The sequence below is a fragment of the Fukomys damarensis genome, unplaced genomic scaffold (assembly GCF_012274545.1).
Source record: "Fukomys damarensis isolate Sample0158 unplaced genomic scaffold, DMR_v1.0_HiC HiC_scaffold_7, whole genome shotgun sequence".
Taxonomy (NCBI): Eukaryota; Metazoa; Chordata; class Mammalia; order Rodentia; family Bathyergidae; genus Fukomys; species Fukomys damarensis.
Genome location: NW_022900919.1, coordinates 28872553 through 28888496, shown reverse-complemented (window position 1 = coordinate 28888496; position 15944 = coordinate 28872553).

Here is a 15944-nt window from a genome sequence, read left to right as displayed (position 1 = left end):
ATCTAGAATATATAAAGAACTAAAAAAAAAAAAAAATCAGCCCCCTCCAAATACAAAGGCATGATTCAAAAATGGGCATCTGAAATAAACAAACATTTTTTCAGACAAAGAAGTAAAAGTGGCAAATAAATATATGAAAAAATGTTCAACATCAATGGTCATTTGAGAGATGCGGATGAAATCAACACTGAGATTTCACCTCACTGTAGAAAGAATGGCTGCTATCGAGTAATCAACCAATAAGAAATGTTGGCGGGGAGAAAGTAACCCTTCTGTGTTGTTAGAGGGAGTGCAGACTGGTTCAACCACTGTGGAAATTAATATGGAGGAGAACTAGGACAAGAGTTTCCATTTGACCTAATTCTCTCTTTGCTTGTTATCTTTACAAAATAATTAATAGAATCATACCACAGTGATATATGTGCACCCATATTTATAGTGGCACAGTCTGTAATAGGTTAAACTTGGAAACAGCCAAATTGTTCATCAGTTGGAGACAGGGTAAAGAAGATGTGGTTTGTCTATGAAATGGAATACTAAGCCATAAAAAATGAGAAACTAGAGTCATTCATAGGATAATGGATATGTATTGAGGCCATACTCTTTTTTTAAAAAATCTTATTGAGTTTCCTGGTACTTTTTAAGTATACAGTACAGTTACATTCATGATGGGATCTTATACCCTTACATGACAGATCTTGGTTCTCATTTTTCCCCATACCCCTGCCCTCCCTTCACCCTTCCACCCTCCCCTATTTACAAAGATTTTGTTTACATTTTTTACTTTTCTCATACTTTTTCTTGTCCCTTATTTTGAGGCCATGCTCTTAAGTTAAATAAATAAAACACACATATGTAAGTACTGAATAGTTTCTCTGGTGTGAAAATCTACAAGTGGAAATAAGATCCAAATTGTATAGCTGACAATGTGAAATAGGTAGAAAAGGGCTAAAGGTGTAGGGGAAGTGGGAAGGGTAGGGGAAAGGAAGTAAGGGCAAAGAAAAAAATATGAGAAAAGGAAAAAAATGGAAACAAAATCTTTGTAAATAGGGGAGGGTAGAGGGGGTGAAGGGAGGGCAGAGGTATGGGGAAAAATGAGAACCAAGATCTGTAATGTAAAAGTAAAAGATCCCAATAATGAATGTAACTGTACTGTATACTTAAAAATTACCAATAAACTCAATAAAAAAGAAAATTAATAGAAAAGAACAGATACTTCAAAAAGAAATGCAGTGAGTGAATGTGTGTGTTCCCCCAAGGTAGTATGTTGAAATTCTAATCCCCATTGAGCTGGTCTGAGAAGGCAGCATTTGAGAGATGATCATGTCATGAGGGTAAAGTCTTCTGAATGGGATTAGAGACTTTACAAAGGGGACCCTGGAGAAACCTCTCGCTTGCTTTCTGCCATGAAAGAATACAATGAGAAGTCAGCAGTTGGCACTCCTGGTAGAGAACCCTCACCAGGAACTGACCTCATGGGCACCTGGATCTCAGGCTTTCACCCTCCACAAACTGGGAGAAAATTGATTTCTGTTGTTTTTGAGCCACTTGGTCTGTGACAGTTCACTATAGGAGCCCAAAGTGAGTAAAACAAGGAGTAAAAGCAAAAAACTCATACACATCAGAAACATCTTCAGGTTTACTAGGAATCAGACAAATGAGAATGAAAAACATGAATTAAAAAGTCTGACAATATCAGGCATTGGTGAGGATTTGAAGAAGTGGAAATGCTCATACCTAGTTGTGGAGAATAATACACTTAAATTATTTGGAAAACAATTTGTCTTTAAGTAAAAACATAGTCTCTCTCCATATATACAATTTAAAAAAATTATATGCACAAACATTTTCGAATGTATATTTACATAAAATTTATATATAATGACCCAGCATTTCTTCTCTAACATACTTGCCACATTTTGTCTAAAAATAAAAAGATGTAATCAGTCAAAGTATGATTTTTTGTATCATTGTACCAGCAATCAGAAATTTGGGAATACCAATAGTGTCTATTGAAAGTAGATTGAATCAATGAGTTTATATACTCCATAATGCAACATGAAAAAGTGAAAATAATTGCAGTTAAACATCAGAAAGGATGAATTTTTAAAAATATAGACAATTCTGAGTGAGAAAAGAAAACAAATTTTAAAAGGGTTTCTAAAGAGACAGATGGTGGTAGTTCACACCTGTAATTCCAGCACTATGGGAGGCAGAGACAAGAAGATCCCAAATGCCAGTCCAGCCTGAGAAAATTAATAACTTAGCAAGATTCTGTCTCAAAATAAAACACTAAAAAAGGGTTAAGAATATAGGTCACTGTGATGGTCCTGTGTTCAATCCAAAGGAAAGAAAGAAACAGAGAAAGAGAAAGAGAGAGAGAAATAAAGACCTATTCAATAAAGTTCAAAAAAGGTCATACATTGTTTTAAAAAGTGCATGTACATGATGAAGCTAAAAGTGGGGGGATGGAAATGAATGACATTTGTGGTAGGTGGAAAGATCCATTAGGGAAAGGTAAATAGTCAACTCCAGGAGTTCCAAGGCAAGTTTCAGCTTTTATAAAATAATCATTATTCCTTAAAATGTACATACACATTACATACTTGGTTTATATGATGTATTTCATGGTTTTCTTAAAGGTCACTTACTGATAATGAGTAGGCAGATTATCTCCAGTTATCTGGAGAGAAATTGAAATTCTCTTGATCCAAAATTTAACTTCTGCTCAAGCACCAACATGAGGCAGACACTTGTGTTGGAAGACAGGGCAAGAGCAAAATAATAAGACACACAGATGGTGGGAGAAGAGAACACACTGTATTAGCTCCCCAGGGCTTCCATAGCAAATCACCATAAACTGAATGGCTCATAACAATCGAATTTATTCTCTAACAGTTTTGGAGGCTACAAATCTGATATCAAGGAGTCCCTAGAATCAAATGCCTTCTGTATTTTAGGGATGGATCCTTCCTTGCCTCTCCCAAGTCTGGGTGGTTGCCAGTGACCCTAGGCATTCTTTGGCCAGAAAGTGCATCAGGCCTCTCTCCCTCCATTGTCACAGGATGTTTGCTCTTCTTGCTTTCTCGTTTCACAAAGACATCATCTTTGGATTTGGACCCACCCTATCCAGGATGACTTCATCTTAAGTAACTACATCTGCAAAGACCCTGTTTTCAAATAAGGTCACATTATGGTGGACATGAATTCCGGGTGGACATGAACTTCTTTTGGGGTATGGGGGACACTATTTAACCCAAACACTCATTATGGCTATTCTTGAAAGGAATTATGCCTTTATCCCAAGCCAAGTTGCTCAAACTGCAGCCAGCTTTGAGAAGAACACCTTCCCCCGCCACTATAACCATTCAAAAGTGGTTTAAAGGTCTCAGGCATCCTCTGACTCAGGAGTACTATTTGATTTTACTCCAGGAAAAGGTCAAAACAAACTGGAACTATATTAGTCATGGGCCCCCGTCACTGTTAATTTAAGTGCTGATGTGGGAAGAAAGAGGTAAATGTTCTTTTTGGAAATATAAAGTTGACATGTGATCAAGAAAGCCTTGCCAGGAGAAATGTGTATATTTCTAGAATGGATTAAACAGCCCCATATTACTGCTTCATTTACAGAGTTATGTGTAGCTTTCTCTGAGCAGGATAGGAGAAATTGTTAGAGGAGGGGGAGAGGTCTGTTTGTGCCGCATACAGAGGACAAAATAAAAAAATTAACTGAGCTGGGAAGATCAACACCTTCTGGGTGGTTGTATATCTGTTTAGTGTTGTAAAAGCTAGCCCAGTGTACACAGACTAGGGCCTACTTTGTTCCAGTGCAATTGCCTTGTGAGAGGCAGGGAGCAAACTCCTGTCAGCAGAGGTAGCATTTTTTCCTGAAAGATTTCACACAGTAACCCACTGGATGGAGCGCGTTGCTGGGGAAGACAGGTCTCACACAATGATGGCTAGAAGAATGTCCTGCCTTTCTGGAGCCATGCTGTCATGCCTAAATGTTGGGTAGATGAGAGGGAATTCCCATAGGCAGAAAGGAGTTGGCCATTTGAGGTTGCGGACAAGGCAGGGACATATGCATCAGAACCCCTATCAATGAATTATACTTCAGCTAGATGTCTGTAGGTGTAGACACTATAGGGTTATATGTATAAGCAATTCTGCATGGCTCATCTCTCCTTTAACCCTGAATGCTCATCTTTTCTATCATGGTCGTGGAAGGACACAGAAACCAAACTGAGGCAACTTAGTATAATGGATTGTTCCCTTAGTGTTGAAGGAGAACATGAAAGACCCAATGAAAGCAGAAGTAGAGGTAGCAGTTACCACCCATGGACTGAAGGGTCCCAGAATAGTTTTTGGAATTGATGGAACACAGTTGCTTAAGGAGGAGTCCCACACAGGCAAAAACTCATACTACAGAGGAGGGGACATCAGGAGATGGTGTCTGAGCTCAGAGGAGGGCCCTGTGGGGCTGGATGAGGGCCTCGGACGGGGAGCACTGACAGCTGGTGTTTGTGATCGGAGGAGGGATGTGATAAGGCTGGTTGTGTAAATGTTGGGGAAACTGCCGACCAGACTCAGACTTCACGTATTAACAAACTGTTGTTGCTAGTGTGGAGAAGCAAGGTGGGAACAAGGAGGAAACAGGAATGAGCAGACCCATCCCACTCTAGCCTGGTAGCTTTCTACTTATGTCCCTACTCATGAGAGTAGCTGGCAGAACAGAAATGAGTCCCTACCCACAAAGCCCAGTATGGCAGGGTAATTTGGGAACTGAGACCATAGCTTTGTAACTGGCACAGTCCACCTCTTTGGCTATGCAGCATCACATATATCTTTTACACACAATCCATACCTCATCTGAAGGACTCATGACTGCACCTAAAAAGGCGCAATTTCCCTTACCACTAGCAAGATGTCTAACTTCTTCCTAAAATGAGGAGGACTCATTGTGTCCATTTTTGAGTAGTTTGAAACCAGGGTTCTGTTATTTATTTATTTATTTTTTTGGTACCGGGGATCAAACTTGGGAACTTGTGCTTGCAAGGCAGGCAGTGGAACCACTGAGCTAAATCCCTGGCTGAAATCAGGGTTCTGACAACCCAGTGAGCTTCAGGCAACCTAGGTAGGGAAGCAGAGTGCTGGTATTTGCAAGTGGTCTCTTTGATCATGACAGACTTTAATACACAATTCTAATATTTTTCTTGGCCATTTTTTTCTGTCCATATAAAGAAGTCACATCAGGGGCCAGGGATTAGCTCAGTGATTTGGTGGCCTGCCTTGCAAGAACAAGGACCCAGAAGTTGCACAGGCAAATAAAAACACTGGACTGAAATTTTAGCGTGTGAACTCGCCTCTGTTTTGACAAAATTTTTACATTATATGATTCTTTCCTAAGGTAATCTCAGGTTCTAATAGCTCCTGTTTGGAGCTCCAAAATGGTTCATAAAAAGAAAAAATATGAAAAGAGAATAAATTCTTCACTAACAAGAAGCAATTTTAAAAATTATTTCCACATGAAAACCCTAAAAATTTTGGGAATATTAGCTGTGAAAGTAAGCCTGCAGAAAGGTGGCCTGAAAACTGCGTTAGTGATAAAAGTATCTTCCTTTCTTTTTAAAAATACATATAAATACTGTTTAGACATGTGACAGTTTCCTGCAGTCACCGCACGGCTCTAATGCCTCATTTGGTCAATACAAACTACTTGTTTGTTCCTTATATGCTTTTAACTTTCAAGAGCTGAATGAATTTAACTTTTTTCCTTTAAGATGTGATACCAAACAGTAATAGGCTTGTGAAACTAGAGCTACCCTCCTGCCTTCAAACAGCATAGTCTGTGGTCCTTGACAGACTCTGGTATGCAGCGGTCCTGTCCCTGAAGTCACTACATCAGAACTCCAGGGAGATCTAATGAAGAGCAGCTCTTTGAATACGTTCCTTAAGAGAGTCAAGAGGAAACATGAGACCTATTTCTTATTGTGGATTCTCATTTCACCTAAATAACACATGTGAAGCCATAAATTAACACTCCCCACATTCAGACAGGCAAAGAAAGTGTAGCTTTCTCAATAACAACCAAATTGCAATCTCCTGAAGGATCCACCAGGTCTCTTCCATACAGCAAATGGGAAATATCCTTGACGATAAACAATAACTATTTCTTTGGAGTTGACACTCTCCTTTTAGTTAATGTACTACAGTCTCTTCCAGGTAAATGATTGCATCTTTAAATTCAGTTCCCCTCATTCTCTTCTTTAAGATGAAACCCATGAACATGAAAGTGCTTATCTCATCTTTGGGAAAGATGGTGGTGCTGATGGTGGTGGTGAGGTTCTTGTGCTGTTGTCATCTGGGGTCCACCTGCCAGTTTCAGTCATTTCTATTTTTTCCCATGAGGAGCACTTGTGCCCTGAGTCAGCCCACCTTTTATGGAATCATACATTTTAAAAGCACTAAGTCAAAGATGCTTGATGTGCAGACCCTTTCTTTGTAATGACGTGGGTTACAACTTATTACCTAAGGCAAGGTGGAGGAGTGCGGACTTAGGGACGGGTTAGACATGAGTTTAAATTCTGGCCTCTCCCACCATTAGGCATGTGACCTTGGACCAGCCACTTTCCAGATCTGGGTCTTCAATTTCCGGCTGTTAATAGCAGTCTGGGGAGAAAGGCAGAACAGTACCTTCTCCTTCCACAAAGAGTTGAGGGTGTCACCGAGGTCGGGTCTAGAGATCTGGTGAGAGAGGACCACATTTGGCTAGGGTAGCCTTCATGACAAAAGCCAGGCTCAAAAACAGTCAAACCAAACTGAGCCCTGGATACTGGGTGTTGGCCAAAGAGAGGAGCTGGACTCTTCCCAGTGAAGAACACGGGACACAAGGACTTGGTTTGATGCTGGAAAGGGAGGGAGGTGGAGGCGAGGGTGAGCAGTCCTCCTGTGAAGCTCAGTCCTCAGGGCCCTGGTGTAGAACTAGGGAGGACAAATCCCTGCCCCTTTAGCCTCAGCCCCGTTTCAGGGGCCTTGACAGTGGAAATCAAGGCATAAAACTTTTTTACTACTGTACCTCCTACCTCAGAAATAGTAGCTTCAGATCACATGTCTGCCTGTCCTGGCCAGTGCTAAAGCCTTTCCTCCTCCACCAGACAGTAGGGAGCTCTAGCAGGTTGTATTTCACCTTCAGCTGATGTCCAGCTTGAATCCTCCAAGAGGCCAGTTCCCCATTTCTCCTCAGAACACTTAATCCCTAATAAACTAAACCTCACCATGGAGCAGGTTCCTCATGCGCATGATTTAATTCATCCTCAGAATTGTCCCCACAGGAGTGGGAAAGGGATCAAACCAGAGAATTTAAGTGTGCTGGCTTCCAGCCATCACTTCTCTCTGTTCCTGACACTCCAAAAATAGCTTAGGAGCCCATAACAACTTGTTGTAGCTGATTGGCAACATTCTGAAGTAATTGGTCAATCTTTTCTGAAGAGAAAGTCATGGTCATTCTGGAATCTAGGACACTAAAAGGCCCAGAAAACCACAGGGGATGGCTTTATCACTGAGCTCTCAAAGGCCAGGGAGAAGAGATTCCATCAAATTCCACCACAGGAATCTGCTTGATCTGACAACTGGTGTGAATTGTCCATTTATAGAATGAGCATCATTTTCCCACTGGCCAGAGTAGGTTGCCAATCAGCTCTTCAGGAAGACAGTTCATGAGAAGAGGCAGTGGGGATCCATCCATCCAGTTCTACCTTGAACTGGTTGAATGACCTTAGGCCTTAGTTTCCTCAACCATAAAATGAAAGGGTTGAGAGTCGAGTTCTAAAAGTCTATGTTTCTACTAAAGCCTCTAAGTTTGAAAACTTTGTTGCTACCTGCTTGGCTCCAAAAAATAAATACTTATTTGCCATGCTAATAAACAGTGGTCATGGGTTCTTCCTGCCAGTGCCCCGAGAAGTTAGCAATCCTATTTTGGGGAAGATAAGCCCCAGCTCAGAAAGAAAAGCATCAGAAAGAAAGGACAAGTCATCAATAAATAACTCAGCCAGAGGAATTACAAACATACTATAAAATGAATTTTGAAGGGTTTTATAAACTTGTCAAATTGATGGAATTCTGCCTTGTATGCAGAAGAGCTCAAGCTCATCATAAAAACAAAAAGAGTTTGCCAAAATCATCATCTCTGAGGTCTGACATCACATGTTGATAGTGCATTTTTCAGTTTTCCTATCCATAGCAGGTTAACGTTGAAGCCTAGACTTCACAACTTTTGTCTTGAACATTCTCAGAGTTAGCAGGGAGAGTCACTTAAGTGGGAGATAGGGTAGCACCAAGCCCAACCATAGCTAGGATTCTGGGTTAGACCTACCACAGATAGAGCATCCTTGATCTCTTCCTGCCAGGTGGATGGAGACACGTACCATAAAAGGCAGAATACAACAGCAGCAGACACTGCTGGCCCCTGTTCCCTGGATACTCATCAATCTTGTGGGTGTCATCCCAATCAGTGCCTTCCAACTGCAAGAGCTTGTGGGTCTTTGTCAAACCAAATGCCTTCTCTCATCCCTACTCTACCCAGGCAGAGGAGGCCGGAAGTGCCAGGAAGTTAGTATCCCTGGAGGGAATCTAAATGCAACAACAGATAATGGAAGTGGGGGGAGGTGCACCCCACTTCCTCCTTCCTCAAGGAGAATTGCTCCGACCCTCAACCTGTCTGTCAGAGATCCCTGCAGGCAAAGCCCATATACTCAAAGCCCCTTATATCCCAGCAGCATGCTCAACACACATGGGCTGTTGGCTTCTTCTACTCTTTGCCTCATCTGCTCTCAGGTGATGCATCCGGGGGTCACCACTGCCCCATGGTGAGCATGGCCAGGAAAGCCTTACAGCAGGGCAGCAGGTAACCTCATTTCCACAGTCACAGATGCAGGCAGAGACACCTGGATATTTATACCCTGGTAACTCTTCCTGAGACTGAAGATGACTTAGTGAGTCCCTCACCCATACTTCGTGAAATGGGATTTTTTTTTTATTTTTTGAGACAGGGTCTCACTATGTTGTTGAGACTGACCTTGAACTCACTATGTAGCCCAGGCTGGTCTCGAACTCACAGCAATCCTCCTGCCTCAGCCTCCCCAGTGCTGGGATTACAGTAGTGCACCACCATGCCCAGCAGTGCAATGGGATTTAAAAAACACAAGTAGTTTATCCTTAAGGAAATTACAGCTTTGGGTTACATTATATATATATTTTTTTCAGCTTTAATTGAGTTTATTGCTACATTTTAGGGATACAGTACAGTTACATTCATTGTTGGGATCTTGTACCTCTACATGACAAGTCTTGATTCTCATTTACCTCCCCTCCCCATCTACAAACACTTTATTTTCATCTTTTCATTATCTCACATTTTTTGTTTTCCCTTATAACCCTTCCCCTACCCATCCCACCTTCCCTACACCTTTAGCTCCTTTCTTCCCATTTCTAAATGTCAGTAATCTTATTAGGATCTTCTGTATTATTGCAGATTATTCACACCAGAGAGACTATTTGGTATTTACAAATGTGTGACTTATTTATTTCACTTAGGAGTTTATCTTCAATATGTATCCATTTTCCTATGAATGAATCTATTTTCTTGTTCTTTATGCCTGAGTAATATTTCATTTTTACATTGTATTTTAAAATAACCCTTATTGCTTTTCCTTATTATAAAAGTTATAGATGCTTGTTGAAGAAAATTTAGACATTATAGCTCAAGAAATAGGATAAAATTTCAAATTGTCAATTACCATTCAGGTTATACCCCTGTGATTTTAGTGAGTATTTTTCCAAAGAAGAGAAAATATGTGCATGTCTGTATGTAAACTGTAATATGTGTATTATTTGGAATTCACTTTTTCATTTAGTAAGGGATTAAACATTTTGTAATATAAATAATCTGCTACAACTGCATTTTATTGGTGGGCTGGTGTTCAATTGCACAGTTCTGTAATGACTTACTTAATCAACTGCCTGTCACTGGACACTGACAGGCATATTGACATTTCATATTTAAAACACCATCACAGGCATTGCTTCCTTTGATCTTCTCAATGAGAAACTGTTGGAGAAGGCAGGTCAAATAGTGACTGCTTGACAGATGGGCCAACGGGAACAAAGCTCATAAAGGAGGCGAGATTCTCAAGCATCCCAGAGCTGTTTAAATATTATATTCTACGAACTGAACTGAAGTTGTCCTGAAGAGGCCAACTTATTCCCACACTGAATGCACACTAATAATGAAGCTTCCGCCCATGCACCCCAAGTGAGTGGGCCTTGCGCCCTGTCACCCTATCTCATCTCTGTCACAGCTATTAAGCCATGGTGGACGTCTGTCCCAGGGGCAGTTGATTGGCCAATTTAGGGTTCATGTGCTTCAGTTTAAAAGGGTGATGAGAGGAAACCAAAGTCTTCTTGTCCTAGGACTTAAAGCCCTGAGACAAAGAGGCAGTTTTCAGTCAATTGTGGCTGCCAGTGGAGATTAAAAGTAGAGTAAAGGGAAGCTGCTTGGGGCCATTTTTGCACATTAAAGTTATGAGAACGTAACCATAGAGGATGCAGGTTGAGAAATAACAGTAGAATAAAAATAACAGAAGTGAACAAGGAGGTGGAAGGGGAGGAGAAGAAAGAAGAAGAAGGAGAAGGAGGAGAAGGAGGAGGAGGAGGAGGAAGAGGAAGAGGAGGAGGAGAAAAAGGAGGGAGAAGGAGAAGGAGGAGGAGGAGAAGGAGAAGGAGAAGGAGAAGGAGAAGGAACTGGTCAGTTTATCCCATTCTGAGGCCCTTGTTCTTCAACCATTTCTAGACCTTTCTGTGTTCTTGAGTAAATTGCTCGTGCATGTTCATTTCCGTTTTCTTCCCTTGAACTCATATGAGTGTCCATTCTTTGTCTATAGATGTGCAGTCAGCTGAAATGTATCAGTGGGGTATTCAGCATGTGCTGAATGAGCAGGGGCATATTCATGGAGGAAGTGGAAGGATATAGATCTCGGAAGCTGTGTCAGAGGCGGATGACAATGCTGAGTGGGATGATGAGGAGGGATGGTGGACTGAGCGGGACAGGTAAGAGGGGAAATCCTCTTAAACTCCCACATTGCAGCTCTCTCTGGAGGAGGAGGAGTTGATGGTTGAAGAGAAAGCCCCACAAAAAAGGGGAAGGGACTTTCATTCCATCACATAGCACCTAAAAGCAACTACAGGACAGGGAGAAATGAAACCCTTTGGGAGGAGCCCTTCAGCTATCATGGCCCCTCTTGGGCTGACAGGTAAGACAAGGGTTTTGACTTAATGAGGATAAGCGGTGGCTAAGAAAGTGAAGTGGAAAGGAGAGAATCAGAGTAATGCATTGTACATGAGCCACAGCAGGACACCTGAAGCTCATCTGAGCTGTAGTGTTCCTCCCTTTGCCTCAGCTTTCCCACCAGTAGGATACAGCCATCGTTATGCCCCTCCAACCACTGACCAGTCACCCGAAGCTCCTCCACCACTTAAAGAGAAGCCCTATTGAACCTCATCCTAATGCCAAGAAGAGACTTTCAGGAATCTTGGGCAATCAAAGGGATCAAAGACAGCAGCATCATTTAATCTTGGGAGCATCAGAAAGTCAAGGATGCACACATTTCTGAGTGGCAGTAATGTCACCGTGGAAAATGCCCAATATGTAAGCAAGGAAGTTTGTGTGATACTTGTGAACAGATATTGGCTGGGGGGAAGAGAGTGATTTCTTCTAATCCTTTCAATGTGAATATTACTAAAGATCTAGAAATATAAGCATTGCTCTTCCAGACACTGAAAACATATGCCTTCATCTACTGCCAATCCATCGATCAAACATTAGACATGGTTTCTTTTCTATTGTTTTTTAGAAATGGTTTCTATTCCAGCTCTCCCATGATGAACACACTCCCACATAATACCACAATATGATCTAGCACACCGTACCCCTCTCAGGGAAGAGGGTGAGTAAGTCATCGGAACTCACCAAATTTTTCCCAGTCAACCTCTGAGGCCCTGCTGCCATACAAAAGAAGTGCATTTAACAGAATGGAGAAAACCTACCTTCTCTCCTCTTGCTTCCAGGGGGGACTTCTGGTGGCCAGCCCACAGGGGCAGCCTTGGGGACAAGCTGCTGACAGACCTGACCCCATCTCCAGCTCCTCTCCAATCCAGGCTGTCCTTACCGGGTGAGCTTTGACTGAATTCATCATGTTCCATCCAAGCTCCTGATGACAAGGACCCAGTGGTATAGGTCTTCTGGCTGCTTCTCCCCAATCCCTTCTAGGTCCTCTCTCCTGTGTCAAGGGGTCACACTATTCCTCAGGCAGATGTAGCTCATTTCTGCCTCTGGAACAGTGCTCTCAGATGCCCACAACATCTTCGACAATCAGATCTCTTGTAATATGACTTCTGTCCTCCTAAAAACACCCTTCTATGCAAAATGATGCAACCAAACACACAGAGCTCATTGGGAAAATGAGGACAGAAAAATGTTGTCAGAGACACTTTTTAAAAAGATAATAACCATCTAGGTTAGATGGCATGTGCCTATAATCCCAGCTAGTAGAGAGGCTGAGGCAAAAGAGTCATGAATTAGAGCCCAGACTGGGCAACACAGTGAGAACCCATCTCAAAAACAAACAAACAAAAAATTAATAAAAATTTTACTCAGGCACAGATAAGAAATAGATCAACCTGACAATGAATGAAACTTAGCCCTAATGCATTTACCTGTGGAGGCAGATATCAGAGGATCTTCACCTTGTGAACTATTGCACATGGAATAGGGGAGACCACTTGCAATCCGATGGAAGTTCTGTCACGGGTGTGCATGGGTCTCTCAGGATGTGTGTGAGCTGAGGGAGCTGAAAGATGTCTGAGGCTCTTGTGTGTCTTTCATGTGTTCCTAAACAGCTTGGATTCCTGGCTGCCAATTGCTGCATTTACTTTGTGTTTTTGCAGATTAAATCACTCATAAGTAAATATATTTGTTTGTTAATCTAACAATCACATTGGAACAAATCCATATTTCAAAAGAAACATGAGTGCAGAAATGGCTATAATTCAGTTTTAGCTACTACTTCTTCATATAGGCCTTTACATTAAGGAGGGTTCACCATCTCCACCACCCAGGGTCCCAACCCATTACACTGTTCTGTTTCCTTGTAAGAGTTGCTATTACTCAAAATTGTCTTGAAGACTTATGTGTGTGGGTTTCCCCTCACTAGCCACTAATCTCCATGTGGAGAGATATTGCACCCACATCCCCAGCACTTCTCCTAGTGTCTGGCATAGGAAGAGTACAAATAATAAATAATTTCAAGTGAATTTGGCTCCTCACACATTGGAACATATGGCCATTAATCCTGATATGTCAACTTCTTCAGATTAAGAAGCACCTGGAAGATTAGTAAAGCACATTACTGGGTATGTCTGGGTGGGTCAGGGAGACATGGCCTTGCAGGCTGTATCTGGTCCCTGGCCTCTTCCTCTCAGACACTGATCTCCTGCTCTGCTTCACGGCCACCATGAACTGAGCAGCTGCGCTCTGCCATGCCCTCCCAGCAGGCCATTTCTGTCCTGGAGGCTGTGACTATGGACTGAATACCCTGAAACCATCAGTCAGATTAAACCTCTCCTCCTTGAAGTTGTGTGTGTCAGGTATTGTGTCTCATCAATGAGAAAGCTGAATGATACAGAACTTTTAGGGAGTGAGGTATGTGATTAGCATCCCACCCCTTCCATAAGTGCAGGGAGAAAAAAATGGTAATTTTTTTTTTACTTCAAATTTGTTCCAGGTACTATTGCTCCATAACAAGTTAAGGCCACATGGAGAAACCAGAGCCTCCAGACCAGAACTGATGCTGGCCAATATCTTGCTTTTAGCCTTGTGACACCCTAATCAGAGAACCTAGAGAGGCTGTGCAGGGCTTCTGACCTACAGAGCAGGAGTGCTCTTTTAAGTGGCTAAGTTGTGGTGATTTGTTACACAGCAATAGAGAACCATCAAGGACCTCAGCCAAGTTCAAGGGGAGCAGACGTAGACCCTCGCCTCTCACTGGGAAGAGTAGCAATGAATTTGTTGCCCTTTTTTAGAATCACCACCAGAGCATTTTCAGAAGCCCCTGATACATCTTTTAATCTGCCTGTACAATATAGGCAGTTGGAACTCAGCTATCTGCATTAGCAAGCCCGGGGACTGCCCTCCTTTCCCAGCATCTTGTGGCCAACCCAGCTGAGGGCTGCACCTGTTTGCTGTCAGCCCTGGGCACCCGCTGCCAACTGGCAGGACTCACTCTGGGTATTTATACAACAAGAATATGAACAAGTGTGAGGACACAGAGACTCAGCCAACACCATCCAAACTAGCTGTGGGATGTATTCTATACAAAGAGCAATCAGGGATGCTAAAATTATGATTCTTTCCAAAGCAATTGAGGGGCCAAGGCCATCACAGTTTCAGGGAACTTTCATGTGATGGACCAGAAGGAATAGGAGGCATTATTATGACTCAGTAGTAAGAAAACATACAATGTATAAACTATAAAAAATTTAAAGCATGAAAAGACAATAACAATGCAGGAAGAACTTGAGCCAGACAATCAGAACTTCAAGAACATTGCTTCCACTGTCCGACACAGGTGAGAATACTATGTGCTGTGGTGAACAGTGATGTCCTATAGGACTTTATTTGGTAATGAATCATCCTACAGCTGTGCTGTTTACCACTGGACCCACTAACCCTGGGTGATGGCTGAGTACTGAAAAGTTGCTGGTTCTGCACAAAAGTTGAATGTTTGATTTTACAGATATCTAAGCAGACACAAATGGCCAGTGAGCATAGCATTGGAGAACATGTAGCAAGACTTTTTTCAATCAAGTCTTTGGAAATCCAGCTCTAGACTTGGTAAGAAGTAGGAAAGGTAGACAATGGATCTGTTTTCAGTGTTGGCGAGACCCCTGGGTAACCCCTCATCATGATGAAGGGTCAGTGTGAGAACCTGGGTATGAACCACAACAGCTCTGTGGAGCACACATCACTCATAAGTCTTCCCAGCCAGATTCCTACTGGGACCATAGGTTAGCTTTTCAAGAGGTCTAGAAATTCTCTAAGGCAACAACTGCCACAGTCTGGTGGTTCTCTTTTTTGTAAGGCAAGAGAACAGAGGGAAAATGTGTTTGCTTATCTTTTGCCAACAGTATAAAATCTTAGACAATGGGAGCTTGTTTAGAAGACCTATTGATTTTAACCAGAGAAGGAATAGGAGTGTTGAACTTGATCAGATTCAGAGTGGTTAGTCTAAATTTTGGCCCTGTGTCCATGGACAGATGTTTTAGCATTGTCTGACTTTCTCTCTGTGTAGTAATGTCTTCTTTTGGCCACTTCAACTATTTTATAAATTCTTAACACACCCAAAGCATCTCATAAGTATTAACTTCTCATTGAAAAAAATAAAAGATAAAGCATTATTATCCTGGGTCTTGGGGGTTGGTGGAGCTTTCTTTCCAGTATGTGATACAGTGGTGAACCACTTCCTAGCTTGAGCAAATTCTTATTATCTGTGGTACATGCATCAGAGACCACAGAAGACATCAGTGAGGAGTGTGTGAAAGCCCCATGACTCATGTGGGAAGAATATTTTCACAGAATCAAGTGCCAAGAAATCTAATAGTTAAATTTCATATTAGCATCTCTGAGAACATCAGTCAGAGGTGACTTCTTCTTTACCATATACACACACTGCACACCGCACAGTCACACACCACATACATACAAACTACATATTACAGATACCACATAATACAGACACCACACAGCCACATGCCACACAAACACACATATGTATCACATACCACATACACACTACACCGTCACGTAGAACACCACACCACCTCACACACACATA